At 43.0% G+C, this 20524-nt stretch overlaps 1 protein-coding gene across 2 annotated transcripts in view; it reads left to right on the forward strand.

Annotated features, from left to right (window-relative positions):
• Positions 1 to 8896: 8896 nt before the first annotated feature.
• LOC123768636 (BTB/POZ domain-containing protein 2) overlaps positions 8897 to 20524 on the forward strand; it is a 55282-nt gene continuing 43654 nt past the window's right edge. Inside the window, exon 1 of one of the 2 annotated variants that reach the window (XM_045759292.2) lies at positions 8897 to 9019. The gene's annotated coding sequence lies outside the window, so the exon portion shown is untranslated. Of the gene's footprint in view, positions 9020 to 9051; positions 9223 to 20524 lie in introns of those variants that run through there. The other variant, XM_045759275.2, reaches the window with a different exon arrangement.

The raw sequence follows: 20524 nt of genomic DNA on the forward strand, positions 1-20524 counted from the left end.
TGCCCCGAATGCGGGAACGTATTTTCCCCTTTGCAAGGAAGTGGCAGAGCAACATCTGTTGTGATGTGAGGCATTTAACCTGCACTCTGATTGGCTGATTGTCGCGCTATACCGAGTTGATGGCTTTAATGGCCTGCGCGAGGACAGTCAGAATATGCTTTTAGTTATCAGAAGTATATCACGCTCAGCCATCAGGGGCAGAACACCCTGAGCTTCCCCTGGTTGAAAATCAGAGCACAAGGGAGGGCCAGGTAGAGCAAGTCTCTGTTGGGAAGCCAAGATGGACTGTGACAGTCGGTCATTGCCTGAGCAGGGTCGTTAGTGTTGTAACACTGTAAAAGTGTTTGGTTTAGGTTAATACATACATAGAGTACATGAGTCACAGACAAGGATCGGAGAGGCGCCAGTTGTCTGCCTGAGATCTCACACCTCTAACCGTTAATGACCCCAAGTGACCTGAGGTCAGATCATGATAATTTCACCTTGCTTCCGCTAAGCTCTTAATTGGAGCCGGGTAGCCTTCAAACATGCCGACGTTTAAGGAGTGGCTTGGTAGAGTGCCGGAGGCTATCTACTTATGGGCGGAGTTAGCTACTAGGTTCCCCAATATAAACTCGGAGAGCTATCGAGCATGAAGCAATAGGAGACCGGCCAGCGGAGCAGAGCAGAGGCCAGCCGTCGAGATAGGCCGTCACCAGACGGGGGGTGACGCTGCCTGAAAATTGCAGACCCCCCCCCCCCTCTCTATTCAACTTAGACTCAGTCCTCGGTGAGTGAACATTTAGGTGACTTGGTCGTGTTTACATATGTTGTGTGATGATCAGGGGCAGTCAAGTTGTAGGGTTCTCGAATTCTTGGATGATGACTCACTTTGCATATTAAACTGGAACATTTTAATTGAATTGCTAAATTATGATACTTCATGTGAAATATAATTATGAATTTATTATTTAAATTGTGTTTAACTTTGTTCCCTAGAGATTTTGAGTTGAGGTGAGAAAGCCTCTGTGGTTACTGGTTTCATGATATTAATGAATACATGTTTGGAGTTGATACATGATACAGAGGGAACATACTAATAATGAACTCATGATAACATCTTTTGGTGAATATTTTGATACAGGCAAGTTCCATTCCTTGTCTGGTATGTAATGATCATGAATGGATGGTGGCAGCATTTCGTCTTCTACTATCTACTCTTCTACTTCTACCTATCTACTCTTCTCCTTCTACCTATCTACACCTCTCCCTCCACCCCCTCTCTAAACTCTCACTTTCAACTAATGACCCTCCTCGCTCCTCCCACCTCCCTACCTCTTACCCCAAACCCTCACTAATTACTTCACTATTCATTTCTTTCCTTTCGTTTTCTCTTATACGTTTGTTTTATGATTCTGTATTCTAGAGTTCTCTCTAGAGTTTCGGGTAGCTGATCCAGTTACGGCGCCTTGTAGTCTTAGCACCTAGGTAGTCAAATACCTAGGTTACAAGGTGTTGAACGAGAGAGGTTGCCTTAGGATCTCTGGGAGTGCTCTAGAATAGTTAGCTAACTGAGGACGGGATAACGGACTAGAGAGAGCTGTTTCCCCCGGCCTCGTTAGTTAACTGGGGGGTGGAATAATGGACAAGATAGAGCTATTTCCCCCACCCCCGTTACAATAATGGCAGCGGTGTTGAACAATGTTGTAGGTAGTTGGTGTTCTTTTAACATTGTTCAGTCCCACGTGTCTTTTTGCCGCTCAGGCGCTATCAGGGAGATCTTGACAGGTGTTTATTATTCGCGAGTTAGCGAACTTTTTTTCAGGTTAGGAGATAGTGATTCTCTGGTGTTGTGTTTAGTGATTTTGTGAGTTTTGTGTAGTTCAGGGAATGTTCACCAGAACTTGCGTGTGTAGTGTTTTATGTTAGTGATAAGATTTGGTGATTTGGGAACTTAGCGGTGTTGGTAGTGGGGCTCACCTGAGTGTGACAGGTGACCTCGCATGTCCCACGGGGACACCCAGCCACCGCTGGTCTCCAGGTCAGTGGGTAGTGGCAGGTGTAGTTTTTAAATAGTGGTTCTGCTCAGATTATTGCGATCGACTGTTTTACTCCATTTGAACGCAATAACCCGAGGTGTACTGGTATTGTACAGCATGCTAGTGTGGACTAGTGTGTCAGTTGACTCACGTCTAGGGACGCCTGACGTTTGAAGTCTGGTCACAGGGGTGGCAACAGTTTGGAGTTGTTGACCGGCGGAGATGCTAGGGAGACACTCTGGGTCACGTAGGTGGCTGTAGGTTAAGGGTGGGAGTAACGGTTCATTATGTACTTAAGATTAGGAAAGGTATAGTTAAGTTTAGGCTAGTGTTTGGTCTATTAGTTTTGATTTTTTTTTGTGTGACAAGTTAAAAGTAGTGATACCCTTATTCTCTCTTCTCTAAACTTTCCTCTGTTACTGTCTTATGTTCCACCAAGTCAATATCATTCAGTGTTAATTGGATTATTTTAAAAATTTAAGTGTAGTTGTTGCCAGGAGGAGAGCGGTATGACTGGACTGTGTAACCCTATACAAACTACAGGGTCACATAACATATCTTGGGAGCACGATATTGTCGCCTTTCTGTTCACCCACAGGTGGGAGCCAGAAGAGAGGAGAGACGCACATACAAAAGAGGGAGACGGCTGCTGTGTACCACACTCACGGGCGTTAATCACCACCACCACGACCAGCCCACTACCTGGAGGTCACGGCTCCACCACCATCACCACCCCAGGGGACCCCAAGATGCAGCCCTCTCGGTCAGTCAACATTGGTCTACCCAGTGGACCCCAGGTCGTTCTGCAGACGACCCCAGACGACCCAGTAATGATGGAAGAGGAGCAACAACGACTCCAGTCTGTCCCACCAACATCGGTCTACCCAGGATGGACCCCAGGACGGACAGACCCCCAATGGACCCCAGGTCGCTTGTCTAAGACCCATGGGAGGAGGAAGAGAGAAGAAAGAAGAGAAGATAAGACAAGCTGAGTGAGACATGATACCTAGTGTCCCTTGCTGGTGTCAGCATCATTGCATGGAGCGTAATTGCAAGACAGGATCGTTTGCCTTGACTGGCCGCCCCTCCTGCAAGCAGGTAGCTCTGTTGAGTGATTCTTCCTGTGTCATGCAGACTTGATGTGGCTGTCAGAAGTAGCTCTCTGAAGGAGGCGTGCTGGAGCAACAGGGAGGAAGAAGAGTAGGATGGGATTTCTACTGTTGGCAACTATATGAAGGTCTCGAAACTTGTAGTCCCTATAGCTGTGAAGAACCCCAATATACGTCTCTCATGGTGACTGACGTAGGGCCAATTACAGATCAGCTGGGACAACCGAATTCCACGGTCCTGTGCGCAGTTCAAGTAGTAACGGCTTTCGGGTTGACCAAGGGTTGTTGTGCGTTAACGACGGAGAAGCGACGGAGGCAGTTGTGTTGAAGAAATGTGGTACAGGATTATCTACAAGACCAAGCAGTGACGTCGCCCAGCCAGAGACAATGGACGTCTGTCTATATATTTCATTTTTTTTAGAGTAGGATGATGTATATTTGTTTAGCTAGGATGTATTTTTTTTTTTTCGTTAATAAAGTTGTTGCACACAGCTAGCTTGCTTTAGCAGTGTTGCAAAAACTTTATTTCGGGGAGAAGGGGAGATGTAACACTGTAAAAGTGTTTGGTTTAGGTTAATACATACATAGAGTACATGAGTCACAGACAAGGATCGGAGAGGCGCCAGTTGTCTGCCTGAGATCTCACACCTCTAACCGTTAATGACCCCAAGTGACCTGAGGTCAGATCATGATAATTTCACCTTGCTTCCGCTAAGCTCTTAATTGGAGCCGGGTAGCCTTCAAACATGCCGACGTTTAAGGAGTGGCTTGGTAGAGTGCCGGAGGCTATCTACTTATGGGCGGAGTTAGCTACTAGGTTCCCCAATATAAACTCGGAGAGCTATCGAGCATGAAGCAATAGGAGACCGGCCAGCGGAGCAGAGCAGAGGCCAGCCGTCGAGATAGGCCGTCACCAGACGGGGGGTGACGCTGCCTGAAAATTGCAGACCCCCCCCCCCCTCTCTATTCAACTTAGACTCAGTCCTCGGTGAGTGAACATTTAGGTGACTTGGTCGTGTTTACATATGTTGTGTGATGATCAGGGGCAGTCAAGTTGTAGGGTTCTCGAATTCTTGGATGATGACTCACTTTGCATATTAAACTGGAACATTTTAATTGAATTGCTAAATTATGATACTTCATGTGAAATATAATTATGAATTTATTATTTAAATTGTGTTTAACTTTGTTCCCTAGAGATTTTGAGTTGAGGTGAGAAAGCCTCTGTGGTTACTGGTTTCATGATATTAATGAATACATGTTTGGAGTTGATACATGATACAGAGGGAACATACTAATAATGAACTCATGATAACATCTTTTGGTGAATATTTTGATACAGGCAAGTTCCATTCCTTGTCTGGTATGTAATGATCATGAATGGATGGTGGCAGCATTTCGTCTTCTACTATCTACTCTTCTACTTCTACCTATCTACTCTTCTCCTTCTACCTATCTACACCTCTCCCTCCACCCCCTCTCTAAACTCTCACTTTCAACTAATGACCCTCCTCGCTCCTCCCACCTCCCTACCTCTTACCCCAAACCCTCACTAATTACTTCACTATTCATTTCTTTCCTTTCGTTTTCTCTTATACGTTTGTTTTATGATTCTGTATTCTAGAGTTCTCTCTAGAGTTTCGGGTAGCTGATCCAGTTACGGCGCCTTGTAGTCTTAGCACCTAGGTAGTCAAATACCTAGGTTACAAGGTGTTGAACGAGAGAGGTTGCCTTAGGATCTCTGGGAGTGCTCTAGAATAGTTAGCTAACTGAGGACGGGATAACGGACTAGAGAGAGCTGTTTCCCCCGGCCTCGTTAGTTAACTGGGGGGTGGAATAATGGACAAGATAGAGCTATTTCCCCCACCCCCGTTACAGTGTGAGGGTCGTTTGTGTGAGGGGCGGTAGTGAGGGGTCTCACACAGAGCAGTGGTATAGGTAGGCGACATGTGAGGGGTCTGTAGAACCATTCAATAAGCCAATGACGAGCACCGTTGGTCAGCAACATGCCACGGATGGGAACGAAGCAATGGATGTGTGTTTATCTTGACCTCAGTCAATGGGATGTTTGTTGACCTCTGACTCCCCTATACTTCCATCAAATTTGAGGTTTGGAATCTTCATTACAGAGGCTTCTACACCTCCTGAGGCTTCTACATCAGAACGAGCTTCTCCATTCACCAGACACGCACAGGTGAGGGAAGGAAAGACTTCATGGCAACACAGGAACATTTAATAGACAGTGCATACACCAAGCACTGTTGCGTCGTGCAACAGTGGCCGCCCATAAAGTCCTCCAGGGGCTACAGCTGTTTTCTCGTCCTGCTAAGCTCTGCAGCTTACAGAAATTCCTCAATAATAAGCTGGTTTCTCCAGTTAACTAATCTTTACACTAAATGAATTGGTATTCTTGATATATGTAGCTAGTAGACTCAACCAAAGACCCAGAGCTCAACCCCCGCAAGCACAATTAGGTGCGGCTCTTATCGTAGGTACCCACCTGTAGGTACCCACCTGCAGGTACCCACCTGTAGGTACCCACCTGCAGGTACCCACCTGTACCAGATGCAGGCTGGATGCTGCTTGCCATCTCTCGACTGGCAGCATCCTCTCACCTAATACATTGCATTTTGACAACGAATCAACCACTCAAAAAACGACGAATTACTAACAAATGAAGCATCGTAATGTTTACCTTTCCTATGCATCGGTGTTCGAAGGGTTAGGTGGGTTGTTTGGGTTCGTACGCTTCCAGTTATGTAAACAGTTGCAGTTTTACGGAGTTACAAATCGAGAGAACCAGCTGCTCCTGTAATACAGCTACTCTTGTAATACAGCTGCTCCTGTAATACAGCTGCTCCTGTAATACAGCTGCTCCTGTAATACAGCTACTCTTGTAATACAGCTGCTCTTGTAGTACAGCTGCTCTTGTAGTGCAGCTGCTCTTGTAGTACAGCTGCTCTTGTAGTGCAGCTGCTCTTGTAGTGCAGCTGCTCTTGTAGTACAGCTACTCTTGTAGTACAGCTGCTCTTGTAGTACAGCTGCTCTTGTAGTACAGCTGCTCTTGTAGTACAGCTACTCTTGTAATACAGCTGCTCTTGTAGTGCAGCTGCTCTTGTAATACAGCTGCTCTTGTAGTGCAGCTGCTCTTGTAATACAGCTGCTCTTGTAGTGCAGCTGCTCTTGTAGTGCAGCTGATCTTGTAGTACAGCTGCTCTTGTAGTACAGCTGCTCTTGTAGTACAGCTACTCTTGTAATACAGCTGCTCTTGTAGTGCAGCTGCTCTTGTAATACAGCTGCTCTTGTAGTGCAGCTGCTCTTGTAGTGCAGCTGATCTTGTAATACAGCTGCTCTTGTAGTACAGCTGCTCTTGTAGTGCAGCTGCTCTTGTAATACAGCTGCTCTTGTAGTACAGCTGCTCTTGTAGTGCAGCTGCTCTTGTAGTACAGCTGCTCTTGTAGTACAGCTGCTCTTGTAATACAGCTGCTCTTGTAGTACAGCTGCTCTTGTAGTGCAGCTGCTCTTGTAGTACAGCTGATCTTGTAGTACAGCTACTCTTGTAATACAGCTGCTCTTGTAGTACAGCTGCTCTTGTAGTGCAGCTGCTCTTGTAATACAGCTGCTCTTGTAGTACAGCTGCTCTTGTAGTGCAGCTGCTCTTGTAGTACAGCTGATCTTGTAGTACAGCTACTCTTGTAATACAGCTGCTCTTGTAGTGCAGCTGATCTTGTAGTGCAGCTGATCTTGTAGTACAGCTGCTCTTGTAGTGCAGCTGCTCTTGTAGTGCAGCTGCTCTTGTAGTGCAGCTGCTCTTGTAATACAGCTGCTCTTGTAGTGCAGCTGCTCTTGTAGTGCAGCTGCTCTTGTAGTACAGCTGCTCTTGTAATACAGCTGATCTTGTAGTACAGCTGCTCTTGTAGTACAGCTGCTCTTGTAGTACAGCTGCTCTTGTAGTACAGCTGCTCTTGTAGTGCAGCTGCTCTTGTAGTGCAGCTGATCTTGTAGTACAGCTGATCTTGTAGTGCAGCTGATCTTGTAATACAGCTGCTCTTGTAGTACAGCTGCTCTTGTAGTGCAGCTGCTCTTGTAGTACAGCTGCTCTTGTAGTACAGCTGCTCTTGTAGTGCAGCTGCTCTTGTAGTGCAGCTGCTCTTGTAATACAGCTGCTCTTGTAATACAGCTGCTCTTGTAGTGCAGCTGCTCTTGTAGTACAGCTGCTCTTGTAGTGCAGCTGCTCTTGTAGTGCAGCTGCTCTTGTAGTACAGCTGCTCTTGTAGTGCAGCTGCTCTTGTAGTGCAGCTGCTCTTGTAGTGCAGCTGCTCTTGTAGTACAGCTGCTCCTACCTACATTTATCCTGCCGTCGTCTTCTTATTCATGTTAAAATTTATCACTCTGTACACTACTAATAACGGGAGTTATCAGGGGAAAGCGCCAAGCTATTACCAGTATATTTTGCACTGGGAAGGGGTCAGGATAAGGATTTGGGATGGGACGGGGATGAGGGTGGGGGGAATGGTGTCCAACCCCTTGGATGGTCAGGGATTGAACGCCGACCTGCATGAAGCGAGACCGTCACCCTACCGTCCAGTCTAAGTGATTGGACAACTACTGCTAATAATGGAACTAAACCTGCGTTTTATCTGGGGTTTTATTGACTAATATTTGTACTGAATCACTGACTAAATCTAAGTATCGGGCAAGCAAACAAACCTTGGCTCCACCTGGCACTGTCTCGACAAAGGAGACAGCTGCAGAAGCAAGAGAAGGTAATGAACATATGGTGTAGACATCACATCAAACGTACTTTACCCAATGGTTCACTATGATGATTGCCCAACCATTTGGGCTGGACGATAGAGTAGTTAAGAAGCAATAAGATGCTTATCTAAACATATTAAGGAGGTTATGTTAGGTCGGTGTTTTCTATTAAGCTTTTCAAGGTAAACTAAATATTCACAATAAATTAGTATGTCACATATGCACTCACTAATAAGCCAATATTGACTATAAGCAAGTGCGAGAACGGATTAGATAGAGTGACGGTCTCGCTTCATGCAGGTCGGCGTTCAATCCCCGACTATCCAAGGGGTTGGGCACCATTCCTTCCCCCCCCCCTCGTCCCATCCCAAATCCTTATCCTTACCCCTTCCCAGTCCTATATAGTCATAATGGCTTTTAAAGCAGTTTTAAACTGCTTTCTCCTGACAGTTCCTTTCCCTTCATATAACACCAGATCACTATGATTATAGCTTCAACAACGTTTATCTCTAGCGAAATACCTCCAGAGGGGTGGTTTCTAAAGTATATAGCTTCAGAAACCTGTACCTGAAAGCCCTCAGAATATTACAACTTAGCAGGAAGTTTTAGTAACAAACGATATAAATTTCAATATATATGTGGCAGAATTGAATTATCGGGAGGAAGCATCAAGTCATTACGTCTATATAGCACTTGGAAGGGACCAGGAAAAGGATTTGGGATGGGACGGGAGGAAAGAATGATGCCCAATCACTTAGACGGTCGGGGATTGAACGCCGACCTGCATGACGCGAAACCGTCGCTCTATCGTCCACTCCAAGTGGTTGGGCATATGTGGCAGAGATAAAAACAACCAACTCACGTTTATGAAATCATTCGAGTTAGTTGTCACAGCCACATTATTGTGACATTCTCTGCATTATGTACATTACTGCGATAGGTTTGATAAGAGCGGTAACTCACGCATTGCGTCTCGGGCAAATATATGAGGGAATACCGCACTGAACCAGCGTGAGCTGGAGCAGTCGCGACCTCCATTCGTATTCACATCATTAACACTGCGACGGTGGAGGAGTGAGAGTTGGCAGGGAGAGAGAGAGAGGTTTAGTACAAGCATCGCGGCCCCATGGCCAGGTATTTGTTCCTGCGCTCCCTGCACGATCATTTATCGTGACTCGTGTGTCGGGGAAATCCGCGATATCTGTAGCGTTCATTTACGCCAGTGAAGTGTATGAGCGTGTGTGTTTGTGTGTGGAGGTGAATTGTTATCTTGGAAGTGAAGGTGATGTGAACTGTGTTCGTGTCTTGTAGTGTGACCCTGGCTACAGCCTCGCTTGGTGAGTATTGGGAGTGTTGTCTCATATCTTTGACAACACTGAAAATTGGTTATTTAAGTCTACGTTTTATGTATATAAATTTAAATAAATCCTGGTGACTAAATATAGGAGAAAGTTATACGCAGGTTTATTTCCATTATTAGCAGTAGTTGCCCAACTACTTGGGCTGGACGGTAGAGCGACGGTCTCGCTTCATGCAAGGTTGGTGTCGGGGATTGGTGTTCAATCCCCGACCGTCCACAAGTGGTTGGGCATCATTCTTTCCTCCCGTCCCATCCCAAATCCTTAACCTGCTCCCTTCCCAGTGCCATAAAGTCGTAATGGCTTGGCGCTTTCTTCTGATATTAATAGTCACTCTTTCAAATAATTCTTATTAGGGAACTTTCCGTATACATATCCCCCCCCCCCTATTCCTCCATAGCAACATGGCCTTTTTCCCACACTTTTCCATTGTAGCATAACCTTCCTCCCTCTCACTATTCCATATAGTCTTCACCTTTCTTTCGCCACTTTTTTATTGTTACTTGTTTTTCCTGTACACTTTCCAAATTCCTTTATCAAGTTTGTTGCAACTATATGGTTCATATCTTTAGATTATTTGATCTAAATTCTTTGTACGGCAGAATGTCCACTTTCATTACTCCTTATCCTTCTACGAATAAATCTAGGTTTGCAGTGTTATGTCCTTCTCTCCACTCTTGGTAAACTTATAGTTTAATATATAGTTTACGGAGAACTTATAGTTTACCACTCGGTTTAAATTCCTGTTTCTCACAGCTGTTAAGTTTATCTCCTAAATTTACCTTCTTGTTTCTTGAGATTCATATTTTATTACATCGAGTATACTTTTATTCATTATATTACCCGATCTTTATTATTATTTGGTCATGATTGGTACTCTTGGTACCGTATCTCGCCACCAACAGGCTGCTGATTCCATAATTATTTCGTATATATATCCGCTTCATAAACTCTGTTGATCTTTATGTCTGTATTGATTTATTGGTTGATAGCATTTGCAATTCAGTGTTCTGTTTGATAATTATATCACCTGTATGTTAATAAAGACTACTCATTGTTGAGAGGAGCCTAATCTTGGAAGCAATCCAATCGTGCGACCAATCCTATCGTATGAACCTAATCGTACGAACTCCCCAATCGTCCGAGCCCCTCAATACTGCCAGCTAATGGCGTTTAATCAAGAATATTAACGTAGAAATTAAGAGGAATATAATCAGATTGCTATATATTGCGATAAACTCAGATCTACGATAGATAGGCGTTCAACTTAAATAAATTTTGAATCATCTATAAACACTCATCATTCAGTCTACAACACAATGTTGTACTCAGTTAGTCAGCAATTAGAACACAAGCAAAACCAATTTCGGCTCGGCTTGGTAAGCCTCCAACTGTGGTTAGTGTTAAGGTAATCGTTGCTCATCAGAAGATATTACTAATTGCTTGAAATTAACAAGAACAATTCAATCTCGAGGATTTCGGCCGGTGATGTTATGCTCGGTGAGGGGAAACTGTTATCTTCCCTAGGTTAACTTTCTTCTACAGCGTTTTCTCAAAGATCCAGAATGTTTCTTATCGCGAGTCTTATCTTAATAGAATTGGCATTTCTGTTGTTTAATTTGGCTATCTCCGTGGTGTGGTCAAATGATGTTATCTATCGAAGATCATATCTTTTCTCCATACAACCAGACCAGCACCAAAGATATCGCAACCAACATTGCCGAGATAAACGACAAAACGACAATAGGAGATTAGGCACAGCTACGTTACTACATATCAAACACTCATCCAACATTTAATAGCCAGTCAATGTTGTTTTAGATTTAGCTTCTCAGAACAAAATATCCATGTAGCACCGGCTATAGTGAGCCCATAATAGCCAGTCTACTTCCCAGTACAAATCATACCTACCTACTGACCAACAGAGAATAAAGACTATCAGAGAGTTCCTCCTTACACCACACCTAGTGGCCTAGTCCACATCGACTATGTAATACCTCACTTCACCCCATCCTACACCGCTCCTGTGCCAGGTAAGTCCACTACGGGCTCACCGTAGCCCGTGCTACTTGGAACTTGTTCCGAGTAGCTGAACATATAACAACAACAACAATCTTATCCTACTTGGTGAATATAATGTTCTACCAGCCACTATGCATCCACAGCTTCCGAAGATGCTGAAGGGAGCTTAAGCGAAACACGTCCATCAGTGACATGCATTAGGACAAATGAAACTGTAAAATTAACTTTAAGAGAGTTGAAGAAATGAATTTTTCATCAGTTTTTTATTTCTATTTATTAATGTCTAATTTCCTCACATCCTCAGAGAAGATAACTTCCCCATATTTTCTCATTATCAGTAATGTGTCAAGTTTCACTAAAGAAAGTAAAAGTGACGCTCGAGGAAGCTTGCATAACAAAGGACTTGCAACTTCGTCGTGCATTAGTGCACGAGTAGTCGAAGGTCCAAACACTGTACGACGGCCTTCCTGAGAGGCAAGATGTTTGTGTGTCATGTTCGTGTATCGTGTTTGTCTTGTGATGGACCTTTGTTCGCTTGCGTCACTCTGTTTATTTGTTTCATTTGAGTTGTAAATACATCCTGGAGAGGCGAGGGGGGGGGGGCTTCCTGTGTTTGTCTGGTGTGTTGTGATTGCACTCGCCTAATCACCTAACTGTGCTTGCGAGGGGGTTGAGTTTCGCCTCTTTGGTCCCGCCTCTCAACTATCAATTAGCTGGTGTATAAGTTCCTGAGTCTATTGTGGTCTATCTTATCTAAATTTGATACTGTAAGGAGTTTGCCTTCACCATTACTGAGTAGTGAATTCTATTTGTTAACTACTCTGACAACCAAAAAGGTTTTTCTGATATTTCTGAGACTAATTTGGGTACCCTGCGTCTCAACCTGAGTCTCTCAGTGCAAGTATCATCAGTGTTAGATAGTCTATAATTTTATATCCTATAAAATCCCCTAAGAATTTTGTATGTAGTTATCAAGGCTTCCATAACGCTTTTGTCTTTAAACGACGAGAGGTTCAATTCATATAGCCTTTCCTCATATGTCATACACCATAGTTCTAAGACTAATCTGGTGGCATATGTTTGAACTTTCTCTAACTTCGTCTTGTGCTTGAATAGATTTGATCTCCATGATGGACTCGAATATTCCAGGATTGGAGTACTGATACTCCATGCTAATTATTACCCTTGTTATATCTCCAGTTCATGAATAACTTTTGTTTCTTAAAGTTATTTCTTCTTCTTAGAGAGTTTTATGGTCCTTTCGTTAAGCATTTCTAACAGCCATCAAAGAACTTTGTTGACAAAATCTTTTATGATTTCCTTACTATTGAAATTTCATGAGTGCATTCTTAAATCGTAGAAAAACACGTTCCCTTTTACACTAAAAAAAAAACTCTGAATCTCAAATAATGAACAAGAAAAGCAGCGAGTTTTTCAAAGCCATTCTTTCATGACAGGTTGCAAAAGTCCTCAACTGAAGTGGAAATTTCTCCTGACACGCGACAGCTTTCGATTTCCATACTGTGAGAGTTTACTCTCTGAGACTGGCAAAGTGAGCGAGCCGAGATTAACGAGTTCGTATGATGTACTGCCAGGTGCTCTTGCCTCTGATTACACTACGAGGGAGAGCCTAATGTATATTGAGACACATGGAGGACATTATGCTGCTTCAGCGTAGGTAGGCGGAGTGAAACACTGAGTTGGCTGATTATACTGACTGTTCAGGATTATTTTTGCTCATCTATTTATTAACCTAGCCTTAGTAATGCAACAAATTTAGAGATCTTTATTGTCTCATGAATTATGTATAGTATTCTGATTAACGTCCTCTTAGTTGCTAGGAAAATCGAGAGACAATATTTCCAATTCACATCACTAGCTCTGATATCACTAGCTGGTGATTAAGACACTAGTGCTATATCGAATGTAATATTGCTCAGTCTACACATCCCTTTTCAAGAGAGGCGAGATAGCAAAACTAGAAAGCATAGAGAACGTCTTTAACGTCCGCATTCAATCAGCGAAGCCGATTTAAAGCACACAAATTGTATTATTTGGAACGGAAACAATATATTTGATATCACATGGAAAATACTGCAAGGTCGGGTGCCGAAGCCACACAATCAAATTGTAATACGTTAGAGTGAGAGAGAGAATGCAGGAAGTGTAAAGTGTATCAGAGGAATGTCTAGCGGCCATTAGCACGAGTAGAGAACACATGGTAACATTCTCACAATCGACTTGAGAATGGTCCAGGACGGACCTTCACTTTGAGGTGTGTGGTTTGGTCAACATACTTCAGTCACGTTATTGTGACTCATCGCCTGCAACACATGGTAACTACCAGAGAGCCACAACTCTTTCAACCTCCTGCCAAGAAATACACCAGTAATGGCTTTCTCGAGAGAACCACACGTAAGAAAATAAAGAAACAACGACGTTTTGGTCAATAATAATCCAGGACGGATCGAAACGTCGTCGTTTTTTCATTTTCTGATGTGTGGTTTAGCCATCAATACAATATCTCTTCGATCAGGCTACAGAGTTCCTTGAGTTGCATTTTACCTTGTAAATCACAATAGTCGTTTTTAACTAGTATTTTTTTGTATGTGATTCTGTATTTAGCGGGGCCACTGTTGATTATATATTTACTATTCTGCGGAGAACTTTCGCAGCCTTTTCGTAAGCATTCCACGTCCGAGTTGCGGTTTGAAGGCCTTGCCTCTACATGTTGGTCTCGACGGACCTGTCGCATTGTGTGTTCTTTTATTGTTCAGTTTGTCCATCAACTGTTCATCAGGACTTGCTTCAAAATGCAGGCAACAGTTTCTTTCTATGGGCTTCGGACATTCAAATCGTCCCACTTACACATCATCTCACCACAGTTAACTCTAGGTCTGAGGGCTCGACCCTACAGTAAATAAGCACAAAATTTTTTTATACCTTTCCAAGACGTGGTTACAATTGCCTCGGACAGATCTTTACCCTTCACTATACAGACCATTCTACAACACGGTTGTGGAGGACATGCTGTCATAATCATAACACACTATAGAGGACATCATAATGCACTATAAAGGACATCACATACCGCACATCATGCTGGACGATTCAAATAAAGTTTCTCATGTTTTCTTCAAAACACTTAGAGCAAAACTCTAAATATACATTTCGCTCGATTAAACCAACCTTGGCCTTCCCTCGAAGTGGTTCAAACAATCAATGTCACCGCATTCCGGTCCCTGACCAGACGTGCGACTATTTCTAAGCTGTATATTTTGTCTAGTATATATGAATCCCTGGAGTTTAACAATACCATAGATCAATAGACACTCAAAAGGACTGTGTGAGAGCGAGAGCCAATTTTATCTCAAAGTAGACCTTTATTCGCACTTTGGATTCTAAGAACACTTTCCAACCTGTTGGTAATCATATCAGGTACATAAATATAGTAAAAAAAACTTAGAGTCACAAAACTGAAACACGAAGGTTAGTTCAAGAGGTACGTACCGTGTTCGATAACTGGGTCATTCATTCTGGGGTAATTCGTTCTGGGATCAGATTCTGGGGTCATACATTCTGGGGTCAGATTCTGGGTTTCATACATTCTTAGATAATACACTTTGGAGTCAGATTCAGGGGTCAGAGTCTGGGTTCATATATTCTAAGGTTATATATTTTGAAGTCAGATTCTGAGGTCATACATTTTGGGGATATATATATATATATATATCTTCCTGTTTTTAATATTCTTGAATCTTGAGCCAATTCCATACACCCACCGAGTGTAGATTGCAATTGTGAGGGTGTAAGTGTGGGACACGAACATGCGAAGCGGGTGTGGGATAAGAACTTGGGGAGTGAGTGTGAGATGCGAACGTGCGGTGCGAGTGGGGTGTTTCAGTCAGCAAATTCAATTATATCACGAATGAGATGCAAATTTACAAAAAGAAAAATACTCAAAGACAATAACAATAACAACAATTATAATACCAATGCTGATTAATAACCAAAACCAAATTACTAAAATTATCTTCAGAGAATAAGAACGACGTTGAAATAACGTGATATTTTCTTAATGTTTTAAACAGGATGAAAACTTGAGCAGAAAATGAATACAATGTTGTGTTTACTTGCCGGAAAAGCCACCACAAGTGTCTCTAAGTCACCCTCGACCGTCTTGAGCACCTCCCGTCAAGAGTTTGGTAAACTGGAAGGTGATTGGGAGTGTTGAAATTACAATGAAGTCACATCATTCATTGTCTTAATTGGGATTGACATTGGGGTGAGGGGGAGGGGGGATGATGGGGGTGAATAGTGAACCGTTGGGGGAGAGAGAGTTGATGGAGAGTGTGGAATGACGGGGTTGAGGTGTAGGGAAGTGTGTCCCAAGAAGTAATGTCCCAAGAAGAATTCTTTGGGGCACACGTGAGGAACACGTGAGGAATGAGGTGATTTGGTAAAATGCTATGCCCAAGATTACTATCCGAGTGCCGGCGGTGGGGTGGTTCAAATAGCCTCGGCTATCACCTCATTATGTCCGGTCGTGATGGTCAAGTGGATTAAGGCGTCTTGTACATACCAGTTGCGTTGCTTCTGGGAGTATGGGTTCGAGTCACTTCTGGGGTGTGAGTTTTCAGTTGCATATTGTCCTGGGGACCATTCAGGCTTGTTCGCATTTGTATTCCTCACGCGTGCCCCAAAGAATGAGGTGATTTGGTAAAATGCTATGCCCAAGATTACTATCCGAGTGCCGGCGGTGGGGTGGTTCAAATAGCCTCGGCTATCACCTCATTATGTCCGGTCGTGATGGTCAAGTGGATTAAGGCGTCTTGTACATACCAGTTGCGTTGCTTCTGGGAGTATGGGTTCGAGTCACTTCTGGGGTGTGAGTTTTCAGTTGCATATTGTCCTGGGGACCATTCAGGCTTGTTCGCATTTGTGTTCCTCACGTGTGCCCCAAAGAATGAGGTGATTTGGTAAAATGCTATGCCCAAGATTACTATCCGAGTGCCGGCGGTGGGGTGGTTCAAATAGCCTCGGCTATCACCTCATTATGTCCGGTCGTGATGGTCAAGTGGATTAAGGCGTCTTGTACATACCAGTTGCGTTGCTTCTGGGAGTATGGGTTCGAGTCACTTCTGGGGTGTGAGTTCTCAGTTATATATATATATATATTATATATATATATATATATATATATATATATATATATATATATATATATATATATATATATATATATATATATATATATATATTATTCCTAACAATATATTATATAAAACGAAAATTATATAAATATTTTAGCACTCTAAATCCTTCCAGCTTCCGCGGAAGTGAATCCTGTCACCAGAAATGACTCCATCTGTGAGCAAAAGACGAATGACATGTATCGTTCCTTCTCAATAGCTGGAGCTGAAAGCCTTCACAACTTCGTATATTTAACCTTTTATATCACGTGATTTATTCCTTCCATTTTGGTAAGGTAAAGAAAACACACACACAAATAATAATTCACTCCGTCAAATGAACTAAAACTTGGTGCTCTTTCATTGCCGTTTGCGGTAATATTTATCTTAAATAGTGGACACAAATTATTATTACGTCTAAATAGCTCGCATTTATAACAATTATTTGGTCTGCTTTACGCTCCCAAATATAATTTTTTTCCCTTCAGTGGTTTGAACTTACATCATTCTCCCTTCGTTGATCTGTAAAGTATTGATGTAGCCTCGGTATTCCTCACTCGGGAAACGTGTATACAGTCTAATATAGTTGATTGTAACCGTAATATATATGTGCTTCAGCCTACAGTTTAAACCTATTGTCTTGTGTATGATCCTCTGTCCTGTGTGACAGTCAATACCAGCATTATCCTCACTCCGACAAGACCTAACTGAAATCCTCAGATTAGGCTAATTGCAATTAATTTTTGTCAGTAAAGACGTTAATAATACTACTTCGGTTGACAGCTATTAAACTGAACACTGAAGCATCCGGACGGAGTCGCAACTAGCGTCTAACAATGGATTAATGAACTCCTAACAATAGTCATCAGAGTGTTGAGGATTACCCATCAAGGGGGGTAATCACAGGGGGCCCACAGCGGGTCCCGCTGTTATCTTACTGAGTTCCTACTTGGAATCTGATTTACAGGCCTGATATCCCTGAGGAGATGGATCTTATTGGCGTTTTCAGATAACAGGTATATTATTGAGATGAATATAGCGGTGGATTTTGAAAATGTCCAGGAGGTCTAGTTCAATGGAAGGAGATACAAGGTCATCAAAATAGGTTCAGGGTACATGAGGATGGACACATCATACTAATACACTAAACAAGTATTCAGGGCGTTATAGAGACAATGTCCTTGGTGTATGATGCATCATATTAAATCCATATCCCCGAGTACAAGCACGCTGGATAATGCTTGCTGTGTAAGCCTGAGGGGCGTAACCAATGAAAGACAGCGTACATATGTTTGAAAAGACACTTACAGGTAAGCACGCGCGCACGCACACACGCAGGCATGTACACAAACACACACATACACGAAAGTACACACCCACACACGAGCAAATCAACACACATCCCACAGGAAAACACAAACGAGCACACCCTCTTCACACACACACACACACACACACACACACACACACACACACACACACACACACACACACACACACACACACACACACACAAAACGTCTACTTATATAAGTGCATCCTGCCACCTTATTTTAGTATACCCGGCATTTTCTTTGCTGCTGCAATAGCCGGTAACATTATGTAACTCGCGGAGACATTTTTCCTCCCCATTCTCTTCCTGTCCAAAATACAAGGACCGCGATGGACCACTTTGGCGTCATCCACGAGCATAACAGGGCAGTTTGGTAGGCTGAAAAGGGTGATGGATCTCTGGAGAGTGGGGCGAGTGGGGGGTTTGATCGGAGGGGGGGGGGGGGAAGGGGGAAAGAGAATAAATGGGGTGCTGGAATGAAGGTGATAGAAGACCCTGAAGGGATGGGGGGAGGATAATGGGGTGGAGGGGGGGATGAAACGGTGTTTGGATTGATGGGACAGGAAGATGGAGGGAAAGGAGAAAGGGGGGAAGGGGTGGTAGGATACATGGGAAGAAGGAGGAGGGATGGAATGGTGTGATAATGGAGAAAGAGAGAGATGGAGTAACGCGATAAAGGGGAAGTAATGGGGATGGAGTGACATGGGGAAGTATAAGAGATGAAGGGGGGTGCGACGTTGGGAAAATAAAGGCTAATGGTGTGCTTAAAGAGGTGAAGAGAGGTGCGGTGGAGTGACAGCAATAGGGAGATGGAGTACTGTGATGGAGAAACAGAGGGCAGGAGTGGATGACAATGGACGGCTATACAATATCAGTGAGCCTGAAAATTCAGGCTTTGTGCCTCTCTCGCATATCTCTGACTCTTTATGGAACATAATATATTAAACTGGTGCTACGAGAGAGAGAGAGAGAGAGAGAGAGAGAGAGAGAGAGAGAGAGAGAGAGAGAGAGAGAGAGAGAGAGAGAGAGAGAGAGAGAGAGAGAGAGAAAGAATTTCAATACAAGCGATATAGTGAAGAGTAATCATACGTACAAACAGAACGATAAAAATATTAATATCACCACTCCGGATCTTGCCACAAATAATACCACGCTGGGTTCATAAAGACCTCAGAGAGCCCCGTGGCAGCTCTCCTGCCTCTGAGCTCCCACCAGATCTCATTATTAAACTTATATCTCTTCCTGAAATGTTGAAATGTGGAATATGTCTCTCACTGCACTGTCTTATAGACTCAACTATTTACTGTATTTTTATTAGAATATGTCTAAAATGGTCTCGGGAGCTCTGTGTTCATTGGAACTTTATGTCTGCTGATCATGGCATGTATTTTAAGTATACATGGAATGTATACTTGGTATTTGGAGCTTTATTGATTATTATTTGAAAGAAACAACGGGAGAAAATCGAAAATTAAGATGTTCGGAGAGATATATATTTAAAACAAAAAAATAAAGAATAAATGATAAAATGAAACAATGAAATTAGGAAAATATTGAGATGTCAATGAAAAATATCAACATCATGCAATGAGATCGAACCCCCACACGCCTATAGGGAGTTCAGGGATCCTCTTTTTATGGTCTTAGTATTCACTCAAGGATATTAATGATCAAATTCCAGGATTTGAGCCATGCGAGAACATTATCGAGGTGGCACTAAGAGAATATTAAGGGAGATCGTGATGTGGGATCACGTGTTCTTGAAGCAGACGATGTTTCTCGTTCACCAACGCCATCGTTCGTAAACAGAAGACCGACTCTTACCACGTTTACTATATGCAGAAAAGTTGTGGACTCTACAGCATTTTGCAGCTCTAAGTATTATTAAGGGCAACAGGTACATCTGATACATGACCACCTCCTTGAGTATTCCCATAGTACATTGCTAACTAAACCCATGACGAAGCTAGAAAAAGATCAGTTGTATGCCACCAGATTAGTCCCAGAACTGAGAAGTTCTGGGGCTAATCTAGTGTCCCAGACTAGAATAGAGAAGTTTTGGGATTGGGAAGTTCTGCGTTATGAGGAAAGGCAACAGGAATTAAACCTCAAATCGCTGGAAAACAGAAGGGTTTGGTGAGACATGATTACCACTTTCAAAATTACCAGGGAAGATGATACGTTAGATAAGCCAGTTTATTTAGCACGTACCACAAGGTACATCTAAATGAGCCACATTAAATGAGACATTAGAAGCAATTTGTTAAGTGTCAGAGTTGTTAACAAATGGAATGAACTAGGAAATTATGTGGTTGAGTTATACCCCATGCACAGTTTCCAAAGAGCCAAAGCTCATTCCCCGCAACCACAACTAGGTGATCACAACTAGGTGAGTACACGGAAACACACAAACACACAAGAACACGCACAAACACACACAATCACTCACACACTCAACCATCTACACACACACACACACACACACACACACACACACACACACACACACACACACTCACACACATAACTAGGTTGTGTGTGTGTTGTATGTGTTGCTCAACTAGGTGAGCAACACATACGAATACCTTAGTTGTTATGCAATGCCAGAGAGACATTCCTCTCTCAAGCTCACACATCGAAGAGGCTTCAACACCTGACACGATTTTCCCTGCTACAGAATCCAAACATATTTTCTGTCAAAACCTGAATGATTTTTCTCTAATTTTTGTGTAGT

This window comes from Procambarus clarkii, chromosome 86 (assembly GCF_040958095.1).
Source record: "Procambarus clarkii isolate CNS0578487 chromosome 86, FALCON_Pclarkii_2.0, whole genome shotgun sequence".
In the NCBI taxonomy this organism is placed as follows: domain Eukaryota; kingdom Metazoa; phylum Arthropoda; class Malacostraca; order Decapoda; family Cambaridae; genus Procambarus; species Procambarus clarkii.